Raw genomic sequence first — 13,518 nt, forward strand, 5'->3', positions numbered from 1 at the left:
AAAGAAAAGGGAACTGACCGGCCCGGCCAAAAGACACAGCCAAGCCAAACTGCTCAGCTGGTCGTCCGCACGAGAGCAGCGCAGCGACCCACGAAACGCACAGCATCCTATCTTCTCTTCTCTTGATTTCCTTTATTTTATTTCCCTGACCGTGGGTCCCGCAGATCATCTCCAACCTTCAGCTCAAACTCCAGCCTCTATACGTGAACGACACGGAGAAGTAATCCGCGAAAATCTCAACGATTTTGTTAGCGTTTGCCACGGATTTTTCGACCTATAAATACCCCCAAATCTCCTCTATTTTATTCCCCTAAAATCCCCAACCGCCAGGCTGCGCAAATTTCTCGCCGGAGTTCGCGGCGCCGCCGCCATCGCTGAGCTTCGAAGGTTGATGTCGCCATCGTCTCAAACCTCCTGAGACCCTCTCGCCTACGCCAATATCTTCCCCTTGATCTACCACCTCGCTCTCATCCTTTTTACCCCATCTACAGATCACTAAGAAGCCGGAAATTGTCGCCGGAGTTGTGCTGAAGACAAGAACGATCAGCAGAGTGTGCCGCCCGGTGTTGTCGTCGTCCCGTCGTCGCCGTCGTTCAGGATCGCGAGAACCGTCGCCAAGAACACCGCCGGTACTGCCAGTGTCCGCCGCATCGCTCAGACCACGTCACCGCCGTTGCAAATCATCCGGAGACGCCCGCCCGAGCCATCACCTTGCCGCGTCTGTGCCACAGTAAGCCACAGCTTTCACTTTGGAATAGAATTAGCAAATCCACTAGATCTGAATCCAAGGGTCACTGTAGGCTGTAGCTCAATAACTGAACCGTACTGTCTCGTTTCCAAATCGATTCGATCGATCGTGCAGATGGTGCTAGCTCTTTCACCCATAAAGAATTTGAAAATTCATAAAAAATAATCTATAGCTCCGTTTTAGATGATTCCTTTTGCATTGAGTTCGTAATTGAATTCTCTGTAACTTTCGTGTAGAAAGTTTCTCCATCCGAGAAACTTTTTCTGACAACTTTTCGGATAAAATGATTAATAAACCAAGAAATGTTTAATCTTATAAAATTCATTATTAAAGTTTCGTAACTCGGAATTGAACAAATAATATATCGTTGGATTCAGAAAATTGAGAGGAACATTTTGGTACTGTTAGTTTGTGCTTTTACAAAACTTCCGAATTTTGCAATTTAAAATCGTTTATATAGTATTTTTAGTATATTTTAAATTCTGTAAACTATTTTAATATGAATCCAACGCCAAACTGCAGATACTTAATTTGCCTATTCACCAGTATACCTGCAAATGATGTTAGAAACTATTTTATACATATATATTTTGTTCATGGTTAAATGACTATTTGAAACCTTTATTGCATAAAATAATTGTTTATAAAAAAAGGTTTGGTATTAAATTTCGTTTCAGAGCATGCATGCATAATTTTAATATGTGTTTTACCTGTTTGTGTTGTTTGGTGTTTGATTGTGAATTGTTTTACTTGCGTTAGATTGCCCGGATTGCAACGAGTGTGATTGCGACGATTGTGATAAGGGGTAGCCCGATCTTCTCAGTAAGCGACGGTGGTGATGAACACACGATGGTAGCAGCGGATGGAATCGATGATGATGAAGAGGATAATTTGTATGACGCCGACGAAGTCTCTCGATTGATTCCTGATGCCAATGCAACAGCTCTCAACCCTGCAAGATATTCGCAACTCCACACACTTGCGCACGTAGCCGCCGACCACGAAGCGGTAAATTGCAATCTTCTAATTCCCAATGGAACAGCAGATCACACACAAATTTCAGTAGCATAAAACTCCAGATCGATGCGAATTGGAGAGTAGTATTCAATAGTTTTGCAGAGCAAACAACTAAGAACTAGGGTTTATCTTAAACGTGGTCTAAAGCAACTTTGGGGGCGTCCCAGGGACTTATATAGGCGTTCGGGACGACCTCAGGTCGAAAAAGTACGGAAATAACCGACCCAGAATAGATCTGGTCGAGACAGACTCGGACTCGGCCGGTCTGGGGGCCGGTCGACCGGGCCTGGGACCGGGTGGTCCGGTCCTAGACCGGGTCTGTGACCGGGTGGAAACCGGACGAAGGGTCCATGTTCCCTGGATGTGGCCCGGATGGCACCGGTTCAAAATCCGGTTTGTGACCGGGTGGCCCGGCGCCACAGCCGGTCTGACCGGGCCTGGGACCGGCCTGAAGAACTCCTCCTCTCGCGCATGCCTCCCGCTCCTCCCTCGCGCGTCCATGGGATGTCTTCACGTCCGGCTCCATGTCCAGCTTCGCGTCCAGCTTCTTGTCCAGCTGCTCCTCTCCTCCTCGTGCGATGCTTGGTTCCTCCTCATACCTGATCATACATAAGTAATACGACTTAGGTAGTATAAAGTTCTCGTCGATCAAAGTATCATTTAAGAACAAGTTCACCTGTTGTTTAAGTAGCTTCGCACGAGCTCGTGTCATTGGTCCAATCCTAACTTCATTGGACTTGAGCTTTACAGCTTCATCTTCGTCTTGCAATGACGGAGGTAGTAGTGAGGTAGGGATGTCCTCATCATCTCCCCCCCCCCTTCAAAAGGCGTCGACCTCGACGCTCCAAGGTCTTCTCCGTCATATGGTGTCAAATCAGCAACATTGAAAGAATTACTGACACCAAACTCATCAACTGGAAGATCTATCGAGTATGCATTATCATTGATCTTGGCAAGCACTTTGTAAGGACCAGCACCACGAGGCTTCAACTTAGACTTCCGCAGCTTCGGGAACCTATCCTTGCGAAAATATACCCAGACCATATCACCAGGCTTGAACAACATCTCTTTGCGCTTCTTGTTCATCCTTGCAGCATTGCTCTTGCCTTTCTTTTCTATCAACTCTTTAGTCTTCACATGTATTTTCTTCACAAAATCTGCCCTCTTGGATGCCTCCATATTAACTCTCTCATGTATGGGCAAAGGCAACAAGTCAAGTGGAGTAATGGGTTTGAAACCATACACCACCTCAAAAGGACACAGCTCTGTGGTAGAATGTACCGCCCTGTTGTAAGCAAACTCCACATGCGGCAAACACTCTTCCCACTCCTTCAGGTTCTTCTTGATCATGGATCTCAACAGTTGTGACAAGGTTCGATTCACCACCTCAGTTTGACCATCAGTTTGGGGATGACAAGTAGTACTGAACAGTAGCTTTGTCCCCAGCTTCCCCCAAAGAGTCTTCCAGAAGTAGCTCATGAACTTCACATCACGATCAGAAACAATAGTCTTCGGGACTCCATGTAGTCGAACAATCTCCCCGAAAAATAGATTAGCAATATGTGACGCATCGTCGCTTTTGTGGCAGGCAATAAAATGTGACATTTTAGAAAATCTGTCCACTACCACAAATATAGAATCATGGCCTCTCTTAGTATGCGGCAAACCCAACACAAAATCCATACTAATATCTTCCCAAGGTGTAGTAGGTGCCGGTAAAGGAGTATACAAACCGTGAGGCTTCAGCTTGGACTTGGACTTGTTGCAAGTAATGCACCTCTTGACATACCTGTCCTCGTCCCGCCTCATCTTTGGCCAATAAAAATGATCAGCGAGCATGAGTAGTGTCTTCTCACGCCCAAAGTGACCCATCAAACCTCCAGCATGAGATTCCTGCAATAAGAGCAAACGCACAGACGATTCTGGAACACATAGTTTGTTAGCTCTAAACAAGAACCCATCGTGTATGTGATATTTCTCCCATGCTTTACCAATAACACATAAGCGGTATGGTTCAGCAAAATCATGATCAGTCGCATATAAATCACATAACACCTCTAATCCAGGAATTTTAACATCAAGATGGGTTAATAGCATAGTTTTCCTAGATAGAGCATCAGCAATAATATTATCTTTTCCCTTCTTATGCTTAATAATATACGGAAAAGACTCAATAAACTCAACCCACTTAGCAAGACGCCTATGCAAAGTAGATTGGGCTTTCAGATATTTCAAAGCTTCATGATCAGAATGTATGATAAATTCTTTTGGCCACAAATAATGTTGCCAAACCTCAAGAACTCTAATTAAAGCATACAATTCTTTATCATATATTGGATAGTTCAACTTAGCACTAGAAAGTTTCTCAGAAAAATATGCAATTGGGCGACCCTCTTGCATCAACACACCACCAATTCCAATACCACTAGCATCACATTCAATCTCAAATTGCTTATTGAAATCAGGAAGTGCAAGCAACGGTGCAGAAGTTAACAATCGTTTTAGTTCATCAAAAGCATGATCTTGGGCGACGCCCCACTCAAAGACAACACCCTTTTTAGTCAATTCATTCAAAGGTGCAGCAATAGTAGAAAAATTGGGCACAAAACGGCGATAAAACCCAGCTAGACCATGAAAACTTCTAACTTGACTCACATTCATGGGAGTAGGCCAATTTTGAATAGCTTCAATTTTAGACACATCTACTTCTACTCCATGCTTAGAGACAACATAACCCAGAAATATGACCTTATCTTTGCAAAATGTGCACTTCTCAAGATTACCATAGAGTTTACTATCACGCAACACTTGCAAAACATGTCGAATATGTATAATATGATCAGATTCATTGCGGCTGTAGATTAATATGTCATCAAAATACACAACCACAAACTTGCCAATAAAATCACGCAAAACATGGTTCATCAGTCTCATGAAAGTGCTAGGTGCATTAGTTAAACCAAAAGGCATTACTAACCACTCATATAAACCAAATTTTGTTTTAAAGGCGGTTTTCCACTCATCCCCTTCTTTCATCCTAATTTGATGATAACCACTACGCAAATCAATTTTAGTGAAAACAGCAGCACCACTCAATTCATCTAGCATATCCTCTAAATGGGGAATAGGATGACGATATCGAATAGTAATGTTGTTTATCGCTCTACAATCTACGCACATACGCCATGTACCATCTTTCTTAGGAACAAGAATAACAGGAACAGCACAAGGACTAAGGCTTATGCGGATATAACCTTTGTCGAGTAGCGCTTGTACTTGCTTCTGTATATCCTTCGTTTCTTCGGGATTCGTTCTATATGGCGCCCTATTGGGCAGCGATGCTCCGGGGATCAAGTCAATTTGATGCTCAATACCTCGCAATGGTGGAAGTCCTGCAGGTACCTCTTCCGGAAACACGTCGCTGAATTCCTGCAAAACATTAGAAACACCAAGAGGAAGAGGGGTCATGTCGTTAGAAACCAAAACCGTACCCTTGTACATGAGCACAATAGGCATGGCTGTAGGATCCTCACAAAATTCTCTCATGTCTTGTTTGGTGGCTAATGAGACTAAGGAATTCACTCTCTCACTTTTCGTTATATCACTCACGGCATTACAATTCTCTCGTCTATCTATGGATGCATCCTCCAAGTTTACTTCAATCTTCTGACGAGACTCATTGACAATTTGCTGTGGTGACATAGGCTGTAAGTTAATTTTCTTGCCCTTGAACTCCAAGTGATATGTATTGGCGCGGCCATTGTGTTGCACAGAACGGTCATAGAGCCATGGCCGGCCCAACAGCAGGTGACAAACCGTCATAGGAACCACATCAAATTCAATGGAATCCTTATACGGTCCAATCTCAAAATCAACTCGCACCATGTGGCTCACCTTCATCTCACCATTATTGCTCAACCACTGAATATAATATGGATGTGGGTGCGGTAGATACTTCAGTTTCAGCTTGGCACATAACTCTTTGCTTGCTAGATTGCGACAACTCCCGCCATCAATAATGACCTTGCAAGCTTTATCAGGACCAACTAGTGCCTTTGTTTGGAACAAATTACAGCGCTGTGTAGATGCACTTGACTGCACATTAAGAACACGCTGCGAGACAACAATAGTTTGAGCTTCAGAAGGGAAAGCATCAAACCCATCACTGTCATAATCATCCTCATCTGGAGCATTTGGATCAGCATCATCTCCAGTTTCATACTCATTGTCGTCATTAATTATCATAACTTTACGATTAGGACAATCCTTTTTGAAGTGACCCTTGCCACCACATGTATGACAAACCATATCACGGTTGCGCGCTGTCGACATGTTAGAACTAGTTCCACTTGCTGCAGAAGTGGGCTTCTTTGTGTTGGTGACACTAGAGACCGGTTTGCTAGACGAAGTAGAAACATCCATAGAACGCGTAGATGGCGCTGTAGAAGGCGGCGGCCTAGGCGTGTAGCGCCCTGCGCCTGTAGCACGGCCCCTCTGTTGCGCTTCTTCAGCCAACTGTGACTCAGCTTCTCTTGCATGATGTAGTAGCTCATTCATAGTAGCGTAGCTGTGATGACGAACAATTCCCTTGATATTAAACCGCAGACCATTCAGAAAACGCTGTAGTGTCATCTCAAGAGACTCACGGACACGGGCACGCTGCATAAGCATCTCCATCTCCATGTAGTAAGCATCAACCGTCAACACACCTTGCTTCAATTGGGTCAACTTGTCAAAGACGGAACGCAAGTAATTGGTAGGCACAAAACGAGCTCTCATTGCCGCCTTCATAGCACGCCATGTGATAATAGGCAGCTCACCATCTTCTTCACGAGCACGAACAAGTCCATCCCACCAACGCAATGCATAGCCATCAAATTCAGAGGAAGCAAGCTTGATCTTCCTATCTTCAGTATAGTCAGGATGTAAACGCCATAATCTCTCAATCTTCAGCTCCCATGTAAGATATTCTTCAACATCAGTACCTCCTTCAAATCTGGGAATTGAGAACTTAGGCTTACCCAAACCATCGTCTTGTTGTTGAGGAACACGTTGGGCTCCGACGGGGACAAAACCACGACCACGGAACGCATCCCCAACGCCACGTCCAAGACCACGACCAACACCACGCCCTTGAGCATTAGCAGCTTCAGCATTGTCACCTTGCACACTGCCATCTTCATCAGGTGGTGGTTGTTGTTGCACCATTGTACGTATCTCACCAACGGCGGTTGTCAAAGCTTGTATAGATGTTTGAAGAGTCGTCACCGATGTTTGAACGGTGTTAACCGCTGTAGTAGTCTCATCGACCTTCAAGTGAACACTCTGAATATCCTTGTCCAACACATCACTAGCAACTCGTATTTCACGTTGCATGTGATCACGAAGTGCCTCAAATTCACGCCAAGTAACTGGTGTAGCGGCGTCCTTTTTCTGCATCACATCAACATTCTCGGTAGAAGACATGATTAGTAGGTTAGTGCACTAAACAAAGATCTTTGGTGGTACTCTCACAACTCACTCAAAACTGATAAGAAAGGTAAATCTTACCGCTCCAAAGTGAATTAGTATTGCTTACCAACTTGGATTGACGGACTAGTGCACGGATGTAGCGAAGCGAATATCAAGGGTATAAGAACAAATCACACGACAAAGCAGGATATATGTGGGGCTGTAGGTGGGCTACCTATTTGCACCAAAAACAAGCTCTAGCGCTGACCGTAGACAACCAATGATACTCACACAAGGCGATATAATGGGGCAATGCAACTATATGTTGGAAAAGTTGCAATGCGCAAGAGAGACGCTAGCAAAGCTCAACGAGACAGGCACAATATTGCTCAACTACGGGTGCAGTAAAGTAAACTTAGGCCTTCACTTGATTCAACTAGCACAACACTTTTCTTTATGGATTTTTCTTTTTGTATAACACACGCAGCTATGTAGCTCTTTTTGCTTCTTTTCAATTTTCTCTCTTTTTTTTTTGATTTTTTTTTTGACTCAACTCCTTGATAACACGGCCAACAAGATATGCAACGCACCAAAACCCTAATGAGCAGCCTGTCGAGCGGTAAAACTAGTCTCTTCTGGGGAAGTTCCTAGTCACGTATATCGATAGGCTGTGTCTATGGTTGGGAACAAGCACACTGTACGCTATGTGGACTCGGAGTAACAAAACTGACACAATATGATAAACTAGATGATAGAGAAAACACAAACCCTAACAATTCTACTAGAGGAAAGATAAAGATACGCAAAAACAACTACAAAAAGCAACTAAAACTCGAAATTAGTGCAATCTAAGGCTATGGCAAACCCTAACCCTAACTTTTTATGGCTTTTTCTGGATAGGAAAACACTCACAACTCAACTATGGGGTGGATTGTGGATGGCTTACCGAGGAAAACTGGAAATCTGATACCAAGATGATAAGGGGTAGCCCGATCTTCTCAGTAAGCGACGGTGGTGATGAACACACGATGGTAGCAGCGGATGGAATCGATGATGATGAAGAGGATAATTTGTATGACGCCGACGAAGTCTCTCGATTGATTCCTGATGCCAATGCAACAGCTCTCAACCCTGCAAGATATTCGCAACTCCACACACTTGCGCACGTAGCCGCCGACCACGAAGCGGTAAATTGCAATCTTCTAATTCCCAATGGAACAGCAGATCACACACAAACTTTCAGTAGCATAAAACTCCAGATCGATGCGAATTGGAGAGTAGTATTCAATAGTTTTGCAGAGCAAACAACTAAGAACTAGGGTTTATCTTAAACGTGGTCTAAAGCAACTTTGGGGGCGTCCCAGGGACTTATATAGGCGTTCGGGACGACCTCAGGTTGAAAAAGTACGGAAATAACCGACCCAGAATAGATCTGGTCGAGACAGACTCGGACTCGGCCGGTCTGGGGGCCGGTCGACCGGGCCTGGGACCGGGTGGTCCGGTCCTAGACCGGGTCTGTGACCAGGTGGAAACCGGACGAAGGGTCCATGTTCCCTGGATGTGGCCCGGATGGCACCGGTTCAAAATCCGGTTTGTGACCGGGTAGCCCGGCGCCACAGCCGGTCTGACCGGGCCTGGGACCGGCCTGAAGAACTCCTCCTCTCGCGCATGCCTCCCGCTCCTCCCTCGCGCGTCCATGGGATGTCTTCACGTCCGGCTCCATGTCCAGCTTCGCGTCCAGCTTCTTGTCCAGCTGCTCCTCTCCTCCTCGTGCGATGCTTGGTTCCTCCTCATACCTGATCATACATAAGTAATACGACTTAGGTAGTATAAAGTTCTCGTCGATCAAAGTATCGTTTAAGAACAAGTTCACCTGTTGTTTAAGTAGCTTCGCACGAGCTCGTGTCATTGGTCCAATCCTAACTTCATTGGACTTGAGCTTTACAGCTTCATCTTCGTCTTGCAATGACGGAGGTAGTAGTGAGGTAGGGATGTCCTCATCAGATTGTGTGAATACCGACCAAGGCAAGTGTCACAAACTCAATATCCTACTGTTTTCTATGCATTGGTAGTTGTTTTATGTGCATACTGTTTTCAAATTGCTGGCCCTGGGATATTATCAAAGTGGAGAGGTTGCGAGAGATAAATGTTTTATTCTCTTAATGAAAACAACCATGTCAAATTAATACACCCCTGGGTGGTAAGTGGTAATGCTTGGTTTATGTTGAGTGGTTGCACCGGGGTCATTTCTATGGCAGCACCGTGTGCATCACACTTGAGGTTGGCCACCCAGGAACAAAGAGATAAGCCCGGTTTTCTTGTTTTAGTAGCTTCCAGTACAACCACATGCTATATGGGCTCTGGCTAGATTGAGTAGGTTGCGAGAACTCGACCCAATGTACAGAGGGTGGTAGGTGTTGGTAGGACGGAGCGCGTCCATTGTGGTTGAGGTATTGCTTCTGAAAGATCTTGTCCTAGTCGACATCTGTCCATTGGAGCAAAATGCGCATCATGGAAGAAGAAGAGACTAGGTCATGTGGGGAATGTGTACAACCTCTCGAGAGTGCCAATCTAAGTACTTAGCCGTGTCCCCGGTTACGGACATCTATGAGCAATTAGAGCTTGAAACTGTTGGATAATCTCGTCAGTCGAATTTCGGAAATTAATGCACCAGGTGGTTTATGGGTAGTAATTAGTCTTATTGAAATACTATGGTTTAAGAAATGTTTTGAGAGCAGGGAAAATAAAACTGGCTTTACGCAAATATGAACTCCACCTGCCAAATATCATGTAGTTATAGGCGCCAGAAAAGCCACCATATGACATCTTGCCATTTCCATTCCAAGTGTAATGACCCTTCGGGGCTGCAACGTTTTTATGTTGCAGGTTATTCTGAAGACGAGTAAGAGATATCGTAGGTTGCGAGCTTACACCCAACATGTTCGCCTGTGGCGTGATGGAGCTCTTCGTTTATTTATTTGCTGCTTGAACTATGTTATTTTCAGCTAGCCTTGAGCTATGCGCTTTGTAATAATTATACCATGGATCATACGTTGTAATAATTGACGCATTTGCTATTCTGGTTATTCATCGAACTGTGTGTGCTAGCGATTGATCCAAGGGACTAGCACAGAAAGCACAGAGATTCAATCTGTATTCAGGTTGTGTCGCTTCAGATGGTATTAGAGCATTGTGTTGCCTGTAGGTTCGTGACCTTAGAAAATGGAGTAGATTAGGAAGACCATAGGAACTGAAAACTTATTTAATTTTCTCTTCTATCTTCTCGCTCTTCATTTCTCATAATTCTATATCTATCATTTGTCTCACTCTCCTCTATTCAAAATAGTAGATATTCATTACCCACTTTAGTTAACAAGTCAAACCTCTATTGGATTACTCATTTGAAAATATGAACGTGATGATGATGAGGATGGCGATGGAATCAAAGATGGTGCAAACGCTGAAGATGATGAGGAAGAGGAAGATGACCCCGAGGAAGTGATCATCTATGTCTCAAGTGATGATGAAGATCCTCAAGAGGATGAACCACCAGCCATAGATGCTCGCCCAAAGAAGCGCCGGTGCTAGAGGAGCACGGACTACATCAAGCGCTTCAAGTTCTAATTAGGATTGCCCACCAATTTAGTCTTCGTTAGGAAATCGATATCGCATTAGATCTATGTCATATCAAAACATGTGGTATGGCAATTTTATGTTTAGGATTTTCTTTTCTCTAAACTATGATTGTGTGGAATTTTCGTGAGGTTTATAAATCAGTATTAGATTCGTTTTTACCAAAAGTTGTTGTCTGTGCGAGCTACAGTTTTTCTGCTGATACTGTGTACTGCGCGATTTTTCATAAATTCCTGGAACGTCAGAAAAATCTGAAAAAAATATATTAAAATGTGGAATTTCCTGTAGTACATGCAAAAAAATTGGCGTTTGATTCCGACGTGTTTTGGATGCCCAGAAAATTCCGTTTCTACAGTAGTCGAAATCTGGACAGAATCTGCCATGTTTTTGGAACGGTGCTTGTTTGTTGTTATGTCAATTGCTATGGTTGTTTGTGGCTGTGATGGTTGTGCATTAGTATGGGTAGTGTTTCCTTTAGTTTCTATCTATCTATACTTACCTTTTCTGAACCAACAGATGCCTCCTCGACGTGCACGGACCGGGAGCAACAACACTGGGAACAACAACCCCAATCCCAATGTGTGATACGTCTCCGACGTATCTATAATTTCTGATGTTCCATGCTTGTTTTATGACAATACCGACATGTTTTGTTCACACTTTATATCGTTTTTATGCGTTTTCCGGAACTAACCTATTGACGAGATGCCGAAAGGCCAGTTGCTGTTTTCTGCTGTTTTTGGTTTCAGAAATCCTAGTAAGGAAATATTTTCGGAATCGGACGAAATCAACACCGGAGATCTTATAATTTCGGGAAGCTTCCAGAGCACCGGAGAAAAGTCAGAAGGGTGCCAGGGGGGCCCCACCCCACAGGGCGGCGCGGCCCAAGGGGGGGGGGCGTGCCCCCTATCATCTGGGCACCCCGTGGCCCCTCCGACTCCGCCTCTCCGCCTATATAATCGTCACTGACCTAAAAACCTCGACCAGATCGACGAAACCCGCAAAAACCTTCCAGAGCCGCCGCCATCGCGAAGCCAAGATCTGGGGGACAGGAGTCTCTGTTCCGGCACGCCGCCGAGACGGGGAAGTGCCCCCGGAAGGCTTCTCCATCGACACCACCGCCATCTCCATCAACGCTGCTGTCTCCCATGAGGAGGGAGTAGTTCTCCATCGAGGCTCGGGGCTGTACCGGTAGCTATGTGGTTCATCTCTCTCCCTATGTACTTCAATACAATGATCTCATGAGCTGCCTTACATGATTGAGATCCATATGATGATGATTGTAATCTAGATGTCGTTATGCTAGTCAAGTGAATTTTACTTATGTGATCTCCGGAGACTCCTTGTCCCACGTGTGTAAAGGTGACAGTGTGTGCACCGTGTGGGTCTCTTAGGCTATATTTCACAGAATACTTATTCACTGTTATGAATAGCATAGTGAAGTGCTTATTTATATCCCTTTATGATTGCAATATGTTTTGTATCACTAATCATCTATGTGCTACTCTAGTGATGTTATTAAAGTACTCTATTCCTCCTTCATGATGTAATGGTGACAGTGTGTGCATCATGTAGTACTTGGCGTAGTTTATGATTATGATCTCTTGTAGATTATGAAGTTAACTATTACTATGATGGTATTAATGTGATCTATTCCTCCTTTCATAGTATGAAGGTGACAGTGTGCATGCTATGTTAGTACTTGGTATAGTTGTGTTGATCTATCATGCACTCTAAGGTTATTTAAACATGAATATCGAATATTGTGGAGCTTGTTAACTCCGGCATTGAGGTGCTCTTGTAGCCCTACGCAATTGGTGTTCATCATCCAACAATAGAGTGTAGAGTGGTTTTATTATGTGATCAATGTTGAGAGTGTCCACTAGTGAAAGTATGATCCCTAGGCCTTGTTCCTAAATACTGCTATCGCTGCTTGTTTACTGTTTAACTGCATCTCTACTGCCCGCAATATTACCACCATCAACCACACGCCAGCAAGCACTTTTCTGGCGCCGTTACTACTGCTCATACTTATTCATACCACCTGTATTTCACTATCTCTTCGCCGAACTAGTGCACCTATTAGGTGTGTTGGGGACACAAGAGACTTCTTGCTTTGTGGTTGCAGGGTTGCATGAGATGGATATCTTTGACCTCTTCCTCCTTGAGTTCGATAAACCTTGGGTGATCCACTTAAGGGAAACTTGCTGCTGTTCTACAAACCTTTGCTCTTGGAGGCCCAACACTGTCTACAAGAATAGAAGCTCCCGTAGACATCAAGCACTTTTCTGGCGTCATTGCCGGGGAGGAAAGGTAAACGGCACTCACACACTGGCAACCCCGGCAACTAAGCACTTTTCTGGCGCCGTTGCCGGGGAGGAAAGGTAAAAGGCACTCATACTCCGGTTCCAGGTAACAGTACTTTTCTGGCACCATTGTGTGTGTGCTCGAAGCTATTTCATTTAGATCCTGCAATTGCATCTTTTTGTTTCTTGTTTACACTAGTTTGGCATAATAGACAACAATGAGCTTCTTATTCTATTTCCTGATTTAAAACATGGATGGTTTGATCCGAAAATTAAAAAACCCATGGAACATGTTAGCATGAATACTTTGAACACCATTGTTGCTAATGATATGGAAAATTCTAAGCTTGGGGAAGCTGGTTT

General features: G+C 44.2%; 1 long non-coding RNA gene across 1 annotated transcript; it reads left to right on the forward strand.

The window, feature by feature from the left end:
- Positions 1–323: 323 nt before the first annotated feature.
- On the forward strand, positions 324–1,545 carry LOC139835199 (uncharacterized). Its single transcript, XR_011750947.1, has 3 exons — positions 324–387; positions 492–730; positions 1,508–1,545. It is a non-coding gene; the product is annotated as an uncharacterized lncRNA (long non-coding RNA).
- The last annotated feature ends 11,973 nt before the right edge of the window (positions 1,546–13,518 follow it).

This window comes from Lolium perenne, chromosome 2 (assembly GCF_019359855.2).
Source record: "Lolium perenne isolate Kyuss_39 chromosome 2, Kyuss_2.0, whole genome shotgun sequence".
NCBI lineage: Eukaryota > Viridiplantae > Streptophyta > Magnoliopsida > Poales > Poaceae > Lolium > Lolium perenne.